Source organism: Trichosurus vulpecula, chromosome 2 (assembly GCF_011100635.1).
Source record: "Trichosurus vulpecula isolate mTriVul1 chromosome 2, mTriVul1.pri, whole genome shotgun sequence".
Classification (NCBI taxonomy): Eukaryota; Metazoa; Chordata; class Mammalia; order Diprotodontia; family Phalangeridae; genus Trichosurus; species Trichosurus vulpecula.
Genome location: NC_050574.1, coordinates 96276989 through 96297214, shown reverse-complemented (window position 1 = coordinate 96297214; position 20226 = coordinate 96276989). Strand labels below are relative to the sequence as shown.

The 20226-nt window shown below is 40.0% G+C and overlaps 1 protein-coding gene across 2 annotated transcripts in view; it reads left to right on the top strand.

Moving 5' to 3' along the window:
* Positions 1 to 20226, top strand: part of WDFY2 (WD repeat and FYVE domain containing 2) — a 148515-nt gene that overhangs the window by 16852 nt on the left and 111437 nt on the right. The gene's annotated exons all lie outside the window — the stretch shown is intronic.

Below are 20226 nucleotides of genomic sequence, written 5' to 3'. Positions count from 1 at the left end.
TCCTAGAAAGTTCTAGGGCTATCCTAGGCTTTAAAAACCAAAGAAGTCTTGACCCTGCTAGTTCCACGACTCACTCACATTCAGGTGGGACTGAATGGGCTGGTACTACCTCCCTCTGGTTAACAGCAGAATGCTAAGTGTAATTATAATAGTGGGGCAGCTAGGTGGTGCAGCGGATAGAGTGCTGGGCCTGGAGTAGGAAGATCTGAGGTTCAAAACCAGCCTCAGATACTTACTAGCTGTGTGACCCTGGGCAAGTCACTTAACCCTATTTGTCTCAGTTCCTCATCTGTAAAATGAGCTGGAGAAGGAAATGGCAACCACTCCAGTCTCTGCTCACTTTGTTGGGCCAATCTCTAGAGGTGGCTGCTACTGTCTTGGAGTTCTAGGGTCACCAGAGGTCCTAGGTTTCTAGTAGTGTTCTTCACAAGTCCCCACTGATTTGTTCTCCATTGACAACCACACTAGTCAGATTTAAGTTACTTATACAAAGGTATTTATTAAATAGGCATAGTAAGAACACCCAAGTTTCAACAAGTTTGTTCAGCTAAACTCTTATATTAGGACAATTTGTTGGGCTCCTAGGATCTGGGGTGCAAGACTAAGTATACCTTAGGACCATTATTTTTTTTTGAAGAGACAATTTTGATTCTGAACTTAAACATTTTTTTTAAAAAGCATAGAAAAAAGCACAGTAGAACATAAAGGATTCTATATGAAACATGAATCTCCATTTCATACCACTTGTTTTTTAAAGTCTGTGATAAATTCTTCACATTACTTTCAAACTATGCTGCCAGTTTGTTCTTTTTTCCCCAGCTTCCTTTTGCTCTTTCCATTTAAAAAAACTGTTACAATGGTCCCTTATTTTTATTTTTTTGGCATGGCTTTATAACAAGTATTTTCTCATTAAAGCACATGTTTTGGCCATGGAATATCCTCTAGCCTACAACTCAGCAGGCATAAGAAAGTGCCCAGGCCAGATGGTTTGGTATTCTGCTTACTTGTCTCTGACTGTCTCTTGAGAATAGCCAGAGGCCATCGCCCAGATGTTCTTCTGCTGGATGTTTGAAAATGTGGATCACAGGCCATACCTAGAGAGGCAGGCTTGTTATCAAAGTTGTCTTTAGTCACTGGGTGTGTCACATAGTTTCATGCATCCTGACCATTGTTCCCAGAAGAATTTGGCAAACATGGACATACCCAAGCACAGGCATGTTATACTAAACATGAGGCAGCTTTGCACTAATTCCTTTAAATTGAAAACTTCCAGAAGACACTGTAGTCATTTAGACTTCAGACTTGTGTATTGCAGTCAGGATAGTCACATGAGCTCAGACTGAAGCACTGACATTTTTAGTACCTGGACCAATAAGGGAAGATTAAATTTTTTGTGGTGGTTATATTGATTCGATTATGGGAGAGTACCAAAATATTTGTTGGCCAGTTTTGGGAAGACTTATGAGTTTCTGCCCAAAGTTTTCCATTGAATGTGAATATCCTGGTTGTGTTCAGGGAAGGATTAAGGTAGTGGCAATCAGCTGCTCAGTCACTCAGTAAACATTAAGTGCCTACTAGGTGCCAGGCAGTGTGCTAAGTAAGCTCTGGGGATACAAAAAGGGGCAAAAGTTCCTGCCCTCAAGGAGCTTACAGTCTAGTGAAAGCACAGCTGTCACTGTTTCTTCCCTTTTTTAAAATGGAGCTGTTTTTAGGTGGAAGAATTATTTAATTGCATCATTCCATTATATAGCCTACTCCAGTTTGGGAATTTATGATTTCTGACAGGAGGCTTGTGTTTCATTTACTGAAGTATGCTAACCCAACAGACAACCACCAGTTAGAATAGAGCTCTTCTATATATCCCATTGTTTCTGTTCATTGGGCTGTACCAGGAAGGGGAGATAATATACAAATACCACCTAGAAAAACACAGAGGGATTACATGGAAGAAAGGAAGAAGAAGGGGAGAGGAATTTTGAAATAGCTTCTGTAGGGATTGAGATTTGGAGGACTTATAGGGACTGTCTTGCTGTAGTGTGAGCCCAGCTTTGAGGTTGGTTAACATGAATTTATAATATTTATATAGTATTTATGATATAGCCAGTTAGCACAGTTATGTTACTTCCTCTACTGTTCACTAGTCTATGTGTAGGAGCAAAGAAGGCATATGGTGGGAGAAATCTAAGATTGAGGTTTGGCAAGAGGTAATAGGAGTAAGACAAGGGGGAAGAGGTTCTAGAGTAGAGGACAGCATGCAGCTGAAATAGCTAATGATAGAGTCAAGATTAGAAAGGGAGGAAATTGAAATGAAGGGTGGAGGAATTGAAGATTCTCCTCTTAGGAGGAGTGAGGCCTAGGAGTGATAGAATGATAGAAGGTTATGATCAGGCAGAGGAATGTCAGAGTTTCTAATAAGGAAACAGAACTCTTGTGATAGCTAGTGTGTGATCATCCATCCCTATGTGTGGTTGAGGTGAAGTCATAGAATTTAAGGAGGCTGAGGAGTGGGGAAATTAGGAAGTCTCTATGTGAATGTTAATAAGGGAAGAATGAGAGCAGGAACTGGGGAGGAGAGGAGGATGGTAAACCAGGTATTGGATTCCTTGAGAGAGGAGGGAGAATGACTGTGAGGGCGGGTATCCTACAGTGACCGTAATTTCAAATACATGAAGACAGATATTCCCCCCTGCCCCCCAAGTCTTTTCCTCTTCTTCAAGTTAAACTACCCTCAGGTTCTTCAAACTTTCCTCACTTGGCATGAACTTGAGGCTCTTCACCTTTCTTCCTACCCTCCTTTAGATGCTCTCCAGCTTGTCAACAATGTTCTTAAAAGCAGGTGTCAATGCAATAAGTATTTATTAAGCTCTAGTATGTGGTAGGGCCTAGGTGCTAGGGTTACAAAAACAAAATAAAAAACAGGCTCTGACTTCAAGGAACTTACATTGTACTAGAGGTGGGGATGAGAATAAAATTTTTACACACATAAGCATAAATATTCATTTAGCACTTTAGTTACAAAAGCTCTCTATGTAGCTTATTAAGCTCCTCTAGCCTGGTGAGATAAGGAGACAAAGAAAACAGCTTCTCCCCTTGTTCCCATTTTTCAGGTGAGGAAACTAGCCTAGAGAGTTTAAGAAACTTAATCACAGTCACATAGCTAGTGAGTATCAGAGGAAGGGTATGAACCCAAGGGCTCTTAATTCCAAGTCCAACACTCTATCCACTATACAGCACCCATAAGAAAGAATATACTGAACCACTGAGGGGATTGCAAGATGCATTAAGCAGATGGCGGCACACTACCGGGGACCTGAAGGAAACAGATCTAAGTGGTGCAGATTTGAGGACTGAGGGATTTCCATGGATGGGGTGGAGTGGGAGTGGGGGAGGAGGAAACGAGCATTTATTAAGCATCTCCTAGGTGTCAGGAACTTTGCTAATGCTCTATAAATGTCCCATTTGATCCTCACAACAACCCTGCAAAGATAGGTGCTATTATTATCCCCATTTTACCCTTGAGGAAACTGAAGCAGGCAGAAGTTAAGTGACTTGCCCAGGGTGACACAGCTAGTAAGTGTCTGAAGCTGAATTTGAACTCGTCTTCTTGACTTCAGACCCAGCACTCTGTTTACTGTTGTTCTTCCCCCTTCTCCTCTCCTGCCAGCTGCCTCCAGGGAAGGAAGACTTTTGGTGAGGGGGAACTCATTACCTCTCGAGGCAGGCCAGTCCTCTTTTGGATAGCTTATTTTTCTTCATGTCAGGCTTAAATTTAAACTCCTTATAACTTGCATGCATTGCTGTAATTCAGTTAAAGCAGAAATAGGGAGTGGTATTTTAGCATGTATCTATGTCACTTATTAGCATTGCCGCAGAGGGCTGTGGGTAGACTAGGTAATGCTGTCCTGAAAGACTGGGAGATTCTTTCCCATGGAAAACCATCTTGCCTCTAGGCACCACAATGGAAAACACCTGCTCAGCTTGATGTAATTAATCATCCTGTTAATATATTACCTTTTCCCAGAATATTCCAACCATAACTCAGTTGCTCTACCCCACTGACTCAATTCCACAAGCGATTTGTCTTCTCATTCTGTACCACCTCATTTATCTTTTTGTCTTTTCAGTCCAGCGTGAGAGATTATAAAGTGTTCAGTTTCTGTCCAGCTCAGCTCAGAGAAGAACCTGTCTGTGGCAACAGGCTATCGTATCCATGGCCTGAAAAGTACCGAGTTACTGGGGTCATTCATCAGTGCAAGCATTTGAAGTTGACATTAAAACCTCTCCCCTTCTCCCCTCCCTCACTACAAATTATGGAGGAAATTGAATTCTGGGAAAAAAATACCTCAACCTACTCAGAAAAACTCATTAATTTGATCGGAAAATACATTTTCCGTCTAACTCAGCTAATAGAGAAGATTTCTTTGTACTAACAACAACATAATCTAAGAATCAGTGTAATGAATTTTAGATGATGGAGCAAAATTGGGTAGGTAAGGATAATATTCATATTAGTTATTTACCATAACTAGTTGTCCGTCAAAGTCTAATAATCTTCTATTATTCAGTTATGCTTGAAAATTAAGAATGTGTGAATACCCTTTTGTTAGGAAATAGCTTCTGATGATAGAAGTAACCCTTTTTTCTTTTCGTAACAAAGTATGGTTTATTTGTGTCAGTGAATCTTCAATGGGAAAGCCATGATTTCCCAATAGATATGTGTACTTTTGTGGTAAGACAGAAAGTAACTTTGGGTTTTTTTTTAAACATTATTGTCACATTATTACAAAGTCAGTAATGAGAGCTAGGAAGAATACTGATTTTTCCCCTTTATTTCTTACTTTCACTTTGCATGATCAGCCTATTCCCCTCCCTCCCCCCATAGACTTTTGTTAGTTTTGCTACTTTGTCCCAATGTGTAGTAATAACAAAGTATATCTAAATGACTGTGCAATTATTCCCTACTCCTTAGCCTCACTTGAATCTGACCCCTTTTCTCCACGTATCTGGCTACCTGCCACCCTAGTTTGGTCCCTCATCCCTTCTTACTTGGACTATTGAAGTACCCTCCTTGGCTCCAGTCCCTCCCCTTACCAGTTCATCCAGCCCCTTTCCAATTCATCCATCGCCTCACACAGCTGCCAAAGTAATTTTCCTAAAACACGGATTTGACCATTGTCATTCACCTTATTAAAAATCTCCATCTTATCCTCTAGGACAAAATATAAATTCCTCAACCTGGCATTAAAAAACCCTTTACCATCTGGTTCCCACAAACTTTTTAAGACTCGTTTCACAATACTGCTCTATAAACACCATATGTTCCAGCTGAACTAGCCTGCTAGCTGCTTCCTGAGCGCAGCGTTCCATCTAGAGTCTTCATGGTGTTTCTCAGGTCTTTCCCTACCCCCTACCAGCCCCTGCCCTCAGAATGCACTCTGCCTTCACTTCTCACTCTTAGGTCCTTCACTTCCTTCATGGCTCAGCTCTGGTGGCACTTAATAAATTGAGTGATTGGTACCACTTTCTGAAGGCAGCTAGATGTCACACGGGATAGAGCTCAGAAATCAGGAAGAAGAGTCTTCCTGACTTCAACTCTGGCTCCAAACACTTACTAGCTGTGTGACCCTGGGCAAGTCACTTAACCTTTTTGCCTCAGTTTCCTCATCTGTAAAATAAGCTGGAGAAGGAAATGGCAAACCACTCCAGTATCTCTGCCAAGAAATCCTCAGACGGGGTCACAAAGAGTCTGACATGACTGAAAAGACTGAACAACACCACCACTTTCTGAGTGAAGATTTCCTGATTCCCCTGTCACAGTGTCCTCCCTAAAATCACCTTTTTAAACTGATTTACTTGTATACATATTATATCTCTACTCTTTTCCTCCCACACAGAATGCATGTATCAGAGTTAGGAACTTGAACCCAAGGCTTCCTGATGCCAAGGCCAGCTGTGCCACACTGTCTCTAGGTTGGTAGAGAAAGCTTCCTTCACCAGGTGTTCTCCACACTGATGAAATTGCAAACCCAGAAAAACATAAGCTAAATAAAATAATAATATTTTGAATGTCCCTTCTGGCTCCAGAATTTTATCATTCTAGTTTTGTTTGTTTTTTGGAGGGAGGGAGGCTCTGTGCAAATAGAATAGCATCTTCTTTGCATTCTCCCCAAACTAATCTGGCCTTCAGAAAGGGAGGTGGAACATCAATGGCCTGTACCTATATAGACTGTACTACACTGTATCATTTGAATGACTTTCCTCAGATAGTTGTGGCACCTCCTTATTAGTGGAAATAGCTCCACCTCTGTGACTAAGCAAAGGATACAGAAATGTCTGCTGTGTGTAAATGTTGCAGGAGAGTGTGTCCACTGTACAGGATGCCTCATTCTTCTCATAAATGATTTCAGCATTCCCAAAGTTGTGGGGATCTGGAGAGTAAGCAGTTTTTAAATGGGAAGGTTAGGGATTGAGTGACGAAACTGATCTGCAATGTAGTCCACATTTTTTGGAAAAAGAAATGGGGCTGGAGGAATATTTTTAACACCAAACAATTCTTGTGTACTTGCATTTGTAAACAGAATGTTTTGTTTTGTTTTTGTAAATAGACTTGACATGTGTAAAGCCTTAAATGAAGAGCATTGAGAGGTAATATGGTACTCTTAGGAAGAGTCCTGACCTTGGGTGGAATCAGAAGTCTTCATCTGAGTCCTAATGATATTGACTAGCTCTGTGGGTAATCTGTTCATTGGGCAGTTAGGAGAAAAGTACTTTGTTAACCTTAAAACTTTATAGAAATGTGATACTGCTATAATAATTATAATGAATAAAGCCAGTATGAAGGACTGTGGTAGGGATAAATGGTGGTGGTGGGAGGAAATAAAACCCCACTGGGTTTGAAGCCACATAATTTGGGTTTAATTTTTGGCTGTGCCATTTGCTAGCTGTATGATTTTAGGCAAACACTTAACCTCTCTGGGCATCAGTTTCCTCATCTGTAAAATTAGATTGAACTAGGTAACCTCTAAACCCCTTCCAGCTCTAAATCTGTGATTCTATGAACATTTAAAAGTGCATTTGTGTCTCACGTACCTGTCTCTGTCTTAAACCAACCCCTCTTGTGACACTCTTTATAACTCTTGGAATGCACAAACACACACAGCATTGCACAACCAGCTCTGCCAAAGTGCATCTGCTGCCATGTGATATAAGCAGGAAAATGCTTCTCATATTGGAAAAGACCATTGTCGTTGCGTGGGGTAGGAGAAAAAAGTATGTGTAGGTGGCTTGTAGGGAAAAATTGAGTAAATGTGAAATATTACATATCTGAGAGGGCTTGTAATAAGAATTAGAAGTTAGTGTGATATAATGGAAAAGCCACAGGGATTTAGATTCAGAAGATCTGGGTTTGAAACTGCTCTGATATTATCTGTGTGTTCTTGGGCAAGTCATCATCCTGTGGGGCATTTGTAAAAGGAGGGTGTCAAATTAGGTCACCACCGAGGTCTTTTCTTGCAACTCCTTTCTAGGGATAGTTAGGTTTGTTTGTGAATGTGAATGGGCATTAAAAAAAAACTTATTAAAAAACTATAATTTTAATGATGTCTTTGTCTTTCTGTCACCTAGATTTTCCCCTATATGTTTTCCATCTCCCTCCCAGAGAGCCATTGTTTATATAACAAAGAATTTTTTTTTTTAAAAGAAAGAAAAAGGGGCAGCTAGGTGGTGCAGTGAGTGAGCATGGGGCCTGGAGTCAGGAGGACCTGAGTTCAAATCCGGCCTCAGATGCTTGACACACTTACTAGCTGTGTGACCTTGGGCAAGTCACTTAACCCCAATTGCCCTGCCTTTCCCCCCTCAAAAAAAAAAAGAAAAAAAAAAGAGGAAGAGGAGGAAAATAAGGCAAAATCTCTCATCACACTGAAAAAAAAACTGCTTTTGTTAGCATCCTGCCCGGTAGACTCTAATGTCTACAAATGTTTCTAGTGTCTCATTTCTCTTTTGGGGCCAAGATTCTTTATAATTTTGCAGCATTCAGTCTCAGTTACTCTGTGGTTGCTTTTTCTGTTTTCATTGTCCCAGGCATTATGTTATATTGTTTTCCTGGCCCTGCTTACTTCACTTAACATTATTTCATGTCTTCCCATGATTCTCTGTATTTGTTTCATTCACCACTTCTCATATCGCAGTAATATTCCTTTGCATTCATGTACCAAAGTTTGTTAAGCTATTCCCCAGTTATGATGCATCTGCTTTATTTTCAGTTCTTTGCTACCATAAAAAATGCTGATATAAATATTTTGGTGTCTGTGAAGCCTTTGTATGGGGTAATGGCTTTTCCTGGATTTTTTGGTTAGTTGTTTATGTATCTTGGATGTCAAATTCTTATCAGGTGTGTTTCATACAAAGATTTTTCCTACTTACCCACTTCCCCCTTATTGAAGATGATTTAATTTTATTTGTGCAAAAGGTCTTAAAATTTTTTGTAATCAAAATCTTATTTCCTAAGTGCTGTTGGATTTGCATAAGAGAATCCTTGGTTATAAATATCCGTGCTCCTGCAGCTGTGTCCTTCAATGTCCTATCTGCAGTCATGGCAGGCTGAAAAGTTGGTATGCCTTTTGGCATTCACCTCGAACTAGAGCAAAATTAACAAAGAGGAATCTGGTTCCCTTTACGCTTTGCTGTTAGCTGGAGCACATGACTGGCTACCAAAAACATTTTCCATTCACATGATTTCCATTTTGGTGAAGATGAAGAAATAAAAGATGGTCTAAATACACTGTAATGGATATGGGATTGTAAACAGCCATTGTCACATTTCTTCTTGAATTGAGCAGTGTTAGTGACTTACAGATACTTGCCTTTAGAAAAATGTATTAAAGTATATTTTGGCTGAAAAACATGTCAGTAGCATTTTATATTTATAACAAAACCAATATGTATGTGTTTATGAATCCTGAAAGGTTATTAAAACAGAGATATTCCCTACTCTTCATACCTTCCATGCGTTGTATACTTAAGCCTGTTATCCTGGTTACCACAGGTTGCTTTTCTGTTTTTGTTTCTTTGGAAATTTTTTTTGGGGGGTGGGAAGTTGGGGGAGGTTGGTGGTATCATTTTTTAAAATTTTATCCATTTTGTTGAAATCATTGAGATCTGGGAAATTTTCTAACATTTACAAAGTGGCCCTTCAGTGTAGCGCTATACTATAATTTTAACTACAGTATTCTTATTACTATCACCACCACTGCTGACTGCTGTCAGATTTGCAAAGCACTTTGCATCTTTTATTTATCTTTACAACAGCTCAGTGAAGCAGATACTAACAAATATTATTATCCCCTTTGAAGAAACAGTCTTAGAGAAGTCAAGTTATTTGGTCAGTATCACACAGCTAGTAAACCAGTTTTGGACCTGGGTCTATCCTGACGCCAAGTCCAGCCCTCTTTCCACTACAGCATTACACTCTAGTAACAATACCTTTGTACCCTACATTTACTTAGTGCTTTATAGGTTTCAAAGTAATATCACACATTATCTTATTGGATTTTTGCCTTGGCCCTGTTAGTTAGAGCTAGGGCAGGGATCACCCCCAGTTTAGAGATGAGCCAGTTGAGGCTTAGAGAGCTTAGGTGATTTGTTCGATGTCACATAGCCAGTAAGGATTGAAAACACCAGGCCTAGATCTCAGGTTTCTTGATTTCTAGTTGCACGCTCTCTCTGTGATACTGCCTGTCTAGGTAGCATTCGTTTTGTAGATGAAGAAATAGGATGAAGTGACTTAGCCAAGGTCACCCAGGTAAGTGTTGTCATTGGGACTCAAATCCAGGTCAGTAATTATTTCACTATTCCATAGTTTTCTTTTAGTTAATTAAATTGTTGTTTCTATGTCTATAGACTTAAGAAAGTAATGAAAATGATTCTTCAAATTCTTAATATAACATAGAGAAAATGTGCTGAAAGTTTCCTCAATTTGTCTTTATCCTCTAATTGAATATTACTTCCATAGTTTGATTAATGTCACTGTTCCCATTAATACTAATTATAGGCCTATGACTGAAAATAGGGCTTTGCTATCTCTAGGGCATTCTCACCCCCAACCAGTCATTCCTATATGTTCTTTTTTTTTTTTTATTAAAGCATTCTTACTTTCTCTGCTCTTTCCTACCTCCTTCTGTCTTTTTTATCTTTTTTTCTTTTTCCACTCTCTTCTGGTGGGAAGGGTTAATGAGGTGGTCATCCCTAGAATTCACCACAGTCATCTGGTGATGAGTTTGAATTTGAAGGATAGGGTGCTGATGTCCTTGCCTCCTTAGCTCTCCTGAACTTCAAGCAGCAACCAGAGAGAAACTGTTCCCTTTTTGTCATTGTATCTCCAATGCCTAGCACTGTGCCTGGAACACAGTAGGTGCCTCATAACTGTTTATTGATTGATTGATGTTGAGGCAGTCAGCAGAGGAACATAGACAGGTCCCAGATTCTCTCAATCCCCCAGGGACCTCTCCCTACCCTCATTAGTCTGGAAGGACAGGGACATAGCATTGTATTGTACAAGTACGTGAATAAATAACCAGGACAAAGCTGAATCACACTGAGAATCTTTTTTTATTTCATTTTCCTCCTATAAATTAGGGAGGCACACTGTACCAAATAAAAATAATTGCATGGATGCTGGGCTTCCTTAAGGGAAGTTCTTGTCTGCTCTCTTAGCTCTCAATTCTGGGGTGTCTCAAAACTAGACTTAAACTTGGAAGTTGATTACTTTGATACATTAATGAATTATTGGTGTGGGTAGTCCTTAGCCAAAAAAAGTTGATCTGGTGGCCAAACAGTAAGGGATTAATGATAATGATTTTTTTTTTAAATCACATATGAGGTACAGTTTCTGAAGTCCTTTTCTTCCCTGTCTTATTTCTCATGGAAATGCCCTTTTGGTTCTAAGCTTCCCTTTCACATCTAAAAAGCACCTTGTGCTGCCTGATAATTCTCTGTAACTTGATGCTGAGATTAGTACAGGTGGCAGCTGGGTGTTGTTGATTACAACGGTCTCCTGGATTGTGTGAATGAATGAACTTCCATTTGAAGATGGGGCCAGGGACTTTCTGTTTCCTTTTGGCTTGGATTGCTGGGAGTAATGCCCTTGGCCTTCACATGAGCAGTTTTTCCTTGAAGGGCATCGCAGTTAAAAATCTTTTACAAATAATCTATACTTGGAGGCTGAGTGAACCATGTTCATTTGACTATTTTCTGTTGAGCTATTGTCTGCTTGAGAAATTAGTAGGGTTTAGGTATTTTAGAAAGCTGTACTTCTCATTTTACCTGCCTGTAAACCACTTAGAGAATATAATGTTTAATGAGAACTAATGGTGGGGAGAAGGACACAGGCCACCTGGATTAATGAATAGTCCAAACTATATTTTGATATTAAAATATAGACTATTTGAAAATACATGCTATCAAAATTGCATGTCATACTTTTTTAAATTAATGAAATTTTGCTTGACTGATAGAATTTGCTTTTTAGGATCCTTAAGAAAATACTTTTATAAAAAAAATAAAGAGTGATTGCATCAGTTGTTTATTATCAATTAAACTTCCCCCCCATACCCCACCACTTGAAGGTGACTAGAAAGATTTCTTTTAAGTATTTGGAACTTTTCTCCATCATCTTTCTTCAAAATTGCACATCTAAGAAGTGGCTAATTAAACAAGAGTAAATTTTATCCCAGCTGAACAAAGTCTGAATTAAATGAGGTTCTATTGTTTTTAGCAATAAATTCCTATATCTTACCAGCAGTGATTCATTTGATGGTAGTAAGCAACAGGAATCTGGGAAGAAATTAACTAATAAAGTAGAAGGTTACATCTTTAGCTTTGACTTAGATATAGCGATGTGGGATTTAATTACGTAGACAAATGTATCCACAGCCTGATTTCTTTTCAGGATAGCTTAAATTTTTAGTCCTTGGATCTGTTTACTAGAGCTAATTTGTATGATTGCATTTTATGTCTCCTTCTCTTCCTTTTCTAGCAATAAAACAAATAGTTGTCATTGACATATATGGAGAGGCTCGAGTGGAAAAGAAGTAAAACTGTTCATGTATTTATCTCCATATTCTGCTTGGTTGAACCTGTCATAATTTAGGAGCAGTAGTTTCTGCTAAGTGGTAGAGACCTATATTTGGAGCAATATCTGCCGTGTGGACTAGGCTAGTTTTTCTTTAAAAGACATTGAAATGTCTTAATTTTCTGAGGGGACTAAGGCTCAGTCTGAAAATAGAATTTCCTGGTGGGCTTACTCCAAAAGCCAGCATATGAGGAGCCAGGAGCAGCCACTTCCTTCAGTAATCTGTCCAGAAGACCAGTGTGGCCAGCAAAGAGCAGGGAAGCTGTGCCCAGCTAAATCAGTGCTGCCTCATTACTAAAGGTCCTTCCTCTGTTATGGCTAAGTGAACTTCCAACTGTTAGGAGCTCTATGAGTATCTTGTTTCATTCCACCAGAGCAGCTTGAGTCAGGCCCAGCCTCCAACCATCTCCAGTCTCTATTTTAATGAGCAGAGTTCTGATGTAGGAATATGTGTGGTCATCAGAATTTGGGATGCTGCTTAAGTGAATTTGGGAAACACCCGCTTTGCACAATTCAGAGGAAGCTGAGGCTCACTATACGTGTTACTCTGATAATGTCACCAGGCTGAGTATTGCATTTTGGCAACATTTCCTTCACTGTCAGCAGTGTCTCATTCCCAGCATCTGTGTGAGAAGTGTACTTAGCAGTGTGCTAAGTAGATGCTTTGGTTCCTGTCACAAGGAGCACTATTTTTTTTGAAAACCCATAAGGTGTTCTACCCCAAATAGTTTATAAATACTCTATGCCTCCTGCCCTCTAGAAGTTTATATTACATGTAAAAATAATTAATTCATCCTGAAAGTAAGTTTTTTCAATGGCAGGTACTGATTAAGAGGTAGTGATTAGCATAAATTTAGAAATTTCAGACTCTCAGAAGAGAGGAAATATTTGTTTTGAAAATACCTGGAATGAAGAAAACTCAGTGATTTCTATCAAACTGTGTGAAAAATTACCAGGACCTACATGATTCTCATAATCTTGACTGCAACAGGTTGCTGTAACTTCAGCCCACACAGGAAGGACTGAGAGCCCAGGAAGATGGGAAGCTTGCCAAAACAATATAATAATGGTATTGAGTGCCTCTACACTGCCTGGTGCTCTCCATCATGACTGGCATGAGTATTAGGTGAAGTGGTGCTGAGCCAGGAATGGAATCCAGCAACTAGAGATTGGAGCGGACCCACCCAGTGGCAAAAGACCCTTAAAAGTGACATTGTGGAAATGAAGCATTTACCTTATGTTGAATTGATATGAAACAACCTTTTAGCTCGCTGATGCAGGAGAAAGGAATGTATTTTTTTACTTTTCTTTCACCCTTGGGACACTCCGAAACTGTTGTCTCCACTCAAAACAGAACAAAAACCTGAAGCCAAGGTTTCAGACTAACCTGTCTGAAGGTATTTAGAAACAGTGAAGCACTCTTCACATTGTGGCTGCCCTTTCATTTGTTCATTAAAAGAAAATCCCTGGCCATAGCTCCGCCTTTTCTGTTACACCCAGAGATAAAGATGGTGATCGCTGTCAATGAAATTGGTCATGAGCACAGTTTTGGCTAGAGAATTCTGGGTCCTCTTTCCCTACCCCCCCCCCCCCACTTCCTTTAGAACTGAAAAGAGCTACAGTCTCGTCATTCTTGTGGGGAGATGGTAAACATTATTTGGCTCTGTAATTTAAATGCAGAGAACATAGCCAGTCAGCAGTGTCGGGGGCTTTTATGTATTATAAACTGATTAAAACCATACCCTCCCAGAATCCTTATTTTTTTGAATCTTTGGTTTCAGTTTAGATAGAGGTAGAGGTGGGATATATCTGTGACTTTGTGTAAACATTCAGCTTCAGTACTAAAGATCATTCTGGTAGGTTCATAAAATTCCCTCTAATTTTCCCTCCCCTTTGAAAATTTACTAGATACAAAATCATTTATTATTATGAATTTGATATTGATAGTAGCTAGCATTTTATGTTGCTTTAAGGTTACCAGTAGTGCTTTACAAACACCATATGGTCCTCACTACTCTGTAACGTGGATGCACTGGTATAAAGGAGGAGAAATGCTAATGAGAATGATATTATCAAGAGCTCAGCCAAGATGAGAAGGGCTCTTGCTGAATGCAGTTAAGTGCAGAAAGAAGCCAAGCATAGGCTAAGATCAGAATTCTGAGTGAGTGCCTTACTCATAGTATGTTATAATAATAAATGTAGAATTATGTTGAATGGAATGGAATTAAGACAGGATAAGTCTGGGACTTCTTTTTGGAGTAGTAAAGTCTGAAGGAAACAATAGATTCAACTAAATTTTAATTTTTTTTTCCTTAAACAAATTTGACTAAGCATTTTTATTGCAATGACTGGTGCCCGTGCTAATGTTACACTCTGGTTTGGGGGTGACTTTGGGATCTCAAGGGCTGTAATAGTGGATCCTAAACTTTGATTTGGATACAGGCCCATGGAAGAATGTATGGAGTGTGTCCTCTGTCAGATGACCAGCTTAGCCAAGTTTGGAGAGACACATCTCCAGATGTTAAATGCCAGTTGATAAATTTCTTTTGTCCAGAGCACTCTTATAAAAGTGCCTTACAGTAAGTAGTAGATAAAGAAACTGAAGCCCAAAGAGATCTATGACTTGCTTGAAGTCTCCTAGTCAGAAAATGTAAAGGACTGGTAAAAGTATGTATGTATACACTCTCTGTAATCTCAGCTATTGGGGATGCTAAAGCTGGTGGATTACTTGAACTTGGGAATTCTGAGCTGTAGTAGGCTAAGCCAATGTGGGGTCTGTACCCATATGGTGAACCCTGTGGCTGAGGGTAGGGAGAGTGGAAACCAGGCAACCTGAGGAGGGACAAACCTTGCCAATCACTAATGGGTTTGACCTCTGAGTAGCCCCTTCACTGGGCAAGATAGGGAGACCTAGTCTCACCACACCCCAACCCCTAGAAAACTGAAGCAGCTGGAATACTTGATCTCTTAGGTCCTTTCCAATTCTTATTTTATACATTTTTAACCATACCTTGACTGCCAATTCTATCTAGTCAAGTGTTGTTGAATTGTTGTTGGTGACCCCATATGGCGTTTTCTTGGCAGAGATACTGGAGTGGTTTGCCATTTCCTTCTCCAGCTCACTTTACAGATGAGGAAACTGAGGCAAACAGTGACTCGCTAAGAGTCACACAGCTGGGAAGTGTCAGAGGCCAGATTTCAGCTCAGGAAGACGAGTCTTCCTGACTCCAGGCCCAGCACTCTATCCATTGCCCCACAAGTTAAGCATTAGCACTTACCTGATGGCAGTACCAGAATCCTAGACAAAAAACCAAACTACTTTGTGATTGTTAAAATAAGCATGCAAAGCCACTGTTGTTTATTTAATTTATTTTTGTTTAAAATTAAGTTCCATTCTATATTTTTTGTAAATAGCTGTAGTGTTACAAATGCTTGCTTGAATAATATATGATATATACATATATATTATATAATAATATATGAACATAGCACTCAGTTTTCAGATGTGATGTTTGTCTTTAACTTCTTATTGGACTCATGTTTAAGTTTGATAGGAGGCCATAATGAGAATAAAGCTATGAAATCACACAGGAACACTTGTAGATGATATAGAGAGTAACAATCAGTGTGGCTTTTTGGGTTGTCAGCAGGGGTCGCAGTTTATTGGACCCTCTTAAGCAATGGTTATCATTGCCACGTCAATGTTAATCTAACGCACAAATTCCATTTCTTAAGCACATAATTTGCCAGATGCTGAAGAGGGCTTTTCAAACTGGGGATCCAGGTCGGGGAAGCAAGAGGAACGTGATAACACGACCTTCCAGTTGGGTAGCACTTTCACTGGCAGTATGGATGCTGAGGTGCACAGTTCCCCATTCCTGGAATCAGTGCGGCTTTGGGGTTAGATGATAAATTTTCAAAGCCATTTGAGGAGGTTAGCATCTTCCTTTTCAACTCATTACATAGGGTGGTTTAGCTACTTTTGTACATAACAGGAGCCAATTCCTTGTCTTCTCCGTTTCTCCTGTATTGCTTTGTTGGGATGCTGCTCTTGTTGAACTTATTCTTATGGCTTATAATTAATGTTATTTTATTGTTTCATTACTTATGTCTTCCCAGCCTGATTGCCACTGCCTTTGAGGTCAGGGACTAGAGCCTGTGTTGCTGATATAATGTTGTCCCAACTAATGTCATTTCCCTTTAACATTGGTAATGTGTTACTACTACACTCATTTTGTGGAATGCTGCTGTTAACATCTTTTGATTGTCTGCAGCTAGGTGGCTCAGTGAAGAGTGCTGGGCCTAGAATCAGGAAGACTTGAGTTCCAATCCAGCCTCAGACACTTGCTGTGTGACCCTGGGCAAATCGCTTAACCTCTGTTTGCTTTAATCCACAAGAGAAGGAAATGGGAAACCATCCAAGTATCTTTGCCAAGAAACCCCACGAACAATATTGGGCTACTGTGGTCCACGGAGTCATGAAGAGTTAGATGTGATTGAACAACAGCATTTATGACATTTCCCTTGTTACCAATTAAAATATTGGGCAGGATATACACTTACTTCATGGTGTTCAGTACTCGCTGTTCTCCCCCTGCTCCCTTCCCCCTCCCTCAGAGTTGTTTAGTTATCCTATAAATAGTTTCCTTTGAAAAGTATAATGCCTTTGAACATTTCTTCCCCTTGTGTAACCCCCTCAAAGAAAAGAACAGGGTCAGTCTTCAAGATGACAGATGTGATCTACAGTGTTTGCTGTGACGAGTGTTCAACATTTCTACTTGTATGTTAATTTGTGCTTTAAAATCTCCCTATAAAAGGGGTGTGTGTATAGAGAGAGTAATGTGTGGGAGAAAAATGGCAATTTGTGTTGCATGGTTTCTGTGATGGAGAAAACCTTCCTGAGTTATTTGACCTAGAATTCAATCCAACCCCTGTACTTGATTCTCTTTCCTTTTCCCGGATACCCCATGTTGTGCAGCGTGTTGTAATGTTGTAATCCATTGATGCAAATGAGACAGACTTACATTTAGATCCCGAGGGATCTATTCTGGAAAAAGCTCATCTCAAAAGAATCTCTTACTCTTTCTCCCTTGGTTTCATAGATACTACCCTGTCACATGGTTATCTTTTTATCTCTCAGACTGCTCTTCTGTTACCAGCTCCTTCCATTATTCCCAAGCATTAGCCAATATCTTTTTCCTAAATGGCAAATAGAGGGAGAAGAAATGGAAGCAGTGTCAGAGTTTAGATGCTTGGACTCAAAGATCACTGAAACATGGCAACTATAGCCGTGAAATTAAAAGACGTTACTCAGAAGGAAAGCCGTGGCAAATCCGGACAGTATGCTAAAAAGCAGAGATGTCACCCTTGCTGACACAGGTCTGTTAGTCAAAACTATGGTTTTTCTAGTAGCAAGGTGTGGCTGTGAGAGTTGGCTTATAAGGAAAGCTGAGTACCATAGAAACTGTGCCTTTGAACTGTGGTACTGGAGAAGACTTTTGAGAGTCCCTTGGACAACAAGGAGATCAAATCAGCCAATATTTAAATTAATTCAGGCTGTTTACTGGAAGGTCTAATACTGAAGTTGAAGTTTAAATACTTTGACCACATAACGAGAAGACTGGACTCATCAGAAAAGACCCCGACGTTGGGGAAGATTGAAGGTAAAAGGAAAAGCGGACAACAGAGGATGGGGTGGCTAGATAGTGTCATGGAAGCAACAAGCATGAGCTTGGACAGATTTTGGGAGATAGTGGAGGATAGATTGACTTGGTGTGCCCTGGTGCACGGGGTCACTAGGAGTCAGACACAGCTGAACAAAAGCCTGAGGAAGCAGCAGATGACCTTTACCGGCAGTTAAAATACGATGACTCAGAAATCCTTTACTTGTTTTTGTTGTTGTTTTCAGTCATGGCTTTTTGAGACCTTGTTTGGGGTTTTCTTGGCAGAGACACTGGAGTTCTTTGCAGTTTCCCTCTCCAGGTCATTTTACAGATGAGGAACTGAGGCAAACAGGGTGAAGTGACTTTCCCAGGGTCACACAGATATTAAGTGTCTAAGGCTGGATTTGAACTCAGGAAGATGAAGTTGGCTTCAGTTATGTACAAAAGCAGCTAAAATCACCCTATAAAATGAGTTGAAAAGGAAGACACTAATCTCCTCAAATAGCTTTGAAAATTATTCATCTAACTCCAAAGCCATACTGATTCCAGAAATGGGGAAGTGTGCACCTCAATACCTATACTGCCAATGAAAGTGCTACCCAGCTGGAAGGTAGCGTTATCATGTTCCTCTTGCTTCCCCAACCTGGATCCCCAGTTTGAAAAGCCCTCTTCAGCATCTGGCACATTTTGACTCCAGGCCTGGCACCCTATTCACTGCGCCACCCAGCTGCCCTAGTCCTTCACTAATTACCATTAATTCACTACTATACCTACGATCTGTCTTACAGTGGTGTGGAGGTGGCCATGGATTCTCTGCTAGCACTCGCACTGTATGTAGATCTTTATTGTCTCAGATGGAGGTATCAAGCATGTAGCCCCCAACGCTCTTGAGTGCTGTCTGAGCCAGATTAAAATAAGATTGGAGAATATTCAAAAAATAAAAAAAATGCAATAAAACATAGGTAATATTACATTTCAAAACTGAATCAGTGTGTGATCCATAGGGATCCTTATGTATTTGTATTTGACACCATTGATCTAGGGCAGTGGATCTCAACGTGTGAGTCCCTGAGACCCTTTAAGGGGGTCTGCCAGGCCAAAAGATATTTTAATCTCTAATCCTATAAATATAGATAGGTGTAGCCCAGATGGACAAGTTCTTGGAGGGGAGTGATGGCTTCAATTTTTAAGAGCGTACAGTTCTCCCAAGACCAAAATGTTTGAGAAATATTGGTCTATGGTCACCATCTTGGGTTCTCTTCCATCTTATCATGCTGCATAGACTTTGAGTATGAGCCCAGTGTAATAATCTAAGAATGGCTCACCTTCTACCATATGGTTTCTTTTCTGGCCACAACAACTTATGAAGCCTGTCTGCTCAAGTGTGGGGAGCCACACCAATGACATCATAGATCTTTCAAAGTGCTGACCCAGAACTAGGGGTCATGACTGCTTTTAGCATCTACTGTACCTCCTGCCCACCTTTGAATTATGACAAGTTATGAAGTAGTAGCACAGATGTTTCATGAGACAGAAATATTACTGGGTCCTCTCTCTCATTCAGTTCCAGAAAAAAGCCACATGTCTGGTGAGCAGTGTGACTCTTGCATGGAACATTTATGTGCTGAACAGAAGTGGCTTGTACTGAGGTTACCTGAGCCTACCAACATTAACAAAGGTCATAGTCAGAGGAGAGTAACTAGAAGGTAGCAGTAATATCTCTTAGTGTTGGAATCAAAAGATCATCCTTATCCTTGATAGTCCTTTTAGATTTGAGCTGAAGTGGATAAGGAAATGTGAGGAGAGGCCAAAAAAAAAAAAATTGGGGAGTCCCTGCCCTTCCCTGAAGATATCAAATGGAGCGTTTTTAGAAGAACAGTAAAATATAAGGTTATCTGCCAGCATTCCATGGCCTTTGTCAGCCTGTGAATGAATAGTAATAGTTTAATTTAGAGAAATTCATAATGCAAAATGTACTTTATAGATTTTCATATGCTCACATCTGTAGTATAAAGCGAGTTATCAATTAGGAATTATGAAATATAGATGCAATACATTCTTAAAAATTAGGACAGCTAGGTGGCTCAGTGGATAGAGACTGGGCCTGCAGTCATTATCTGGCTTCAGACACTTACTAGCTGTGTGACCCTGGGCAAATCACTTAACCTTGTTTGCCTCAGTTTCCTCATTTGTAAAATGAGCTGGAGAAGAAAATGACAAACTACTCCAATGTCTCTGCCAAGAAAAACCCAAATAGGGTCATGAAGAGTCAGACATGACTGTAATGACTCAACAGCAAATATTTATTTGTATCTGTGTACCTGTGATTATGTCTCCCACAAATATAAGCCATATCAGAGGAAGGAGTAGACACACATATGGAGTTCACTAGTAGATACAAGTAGAAGGAACACACATGGTCTAGGCCAGAGCTTC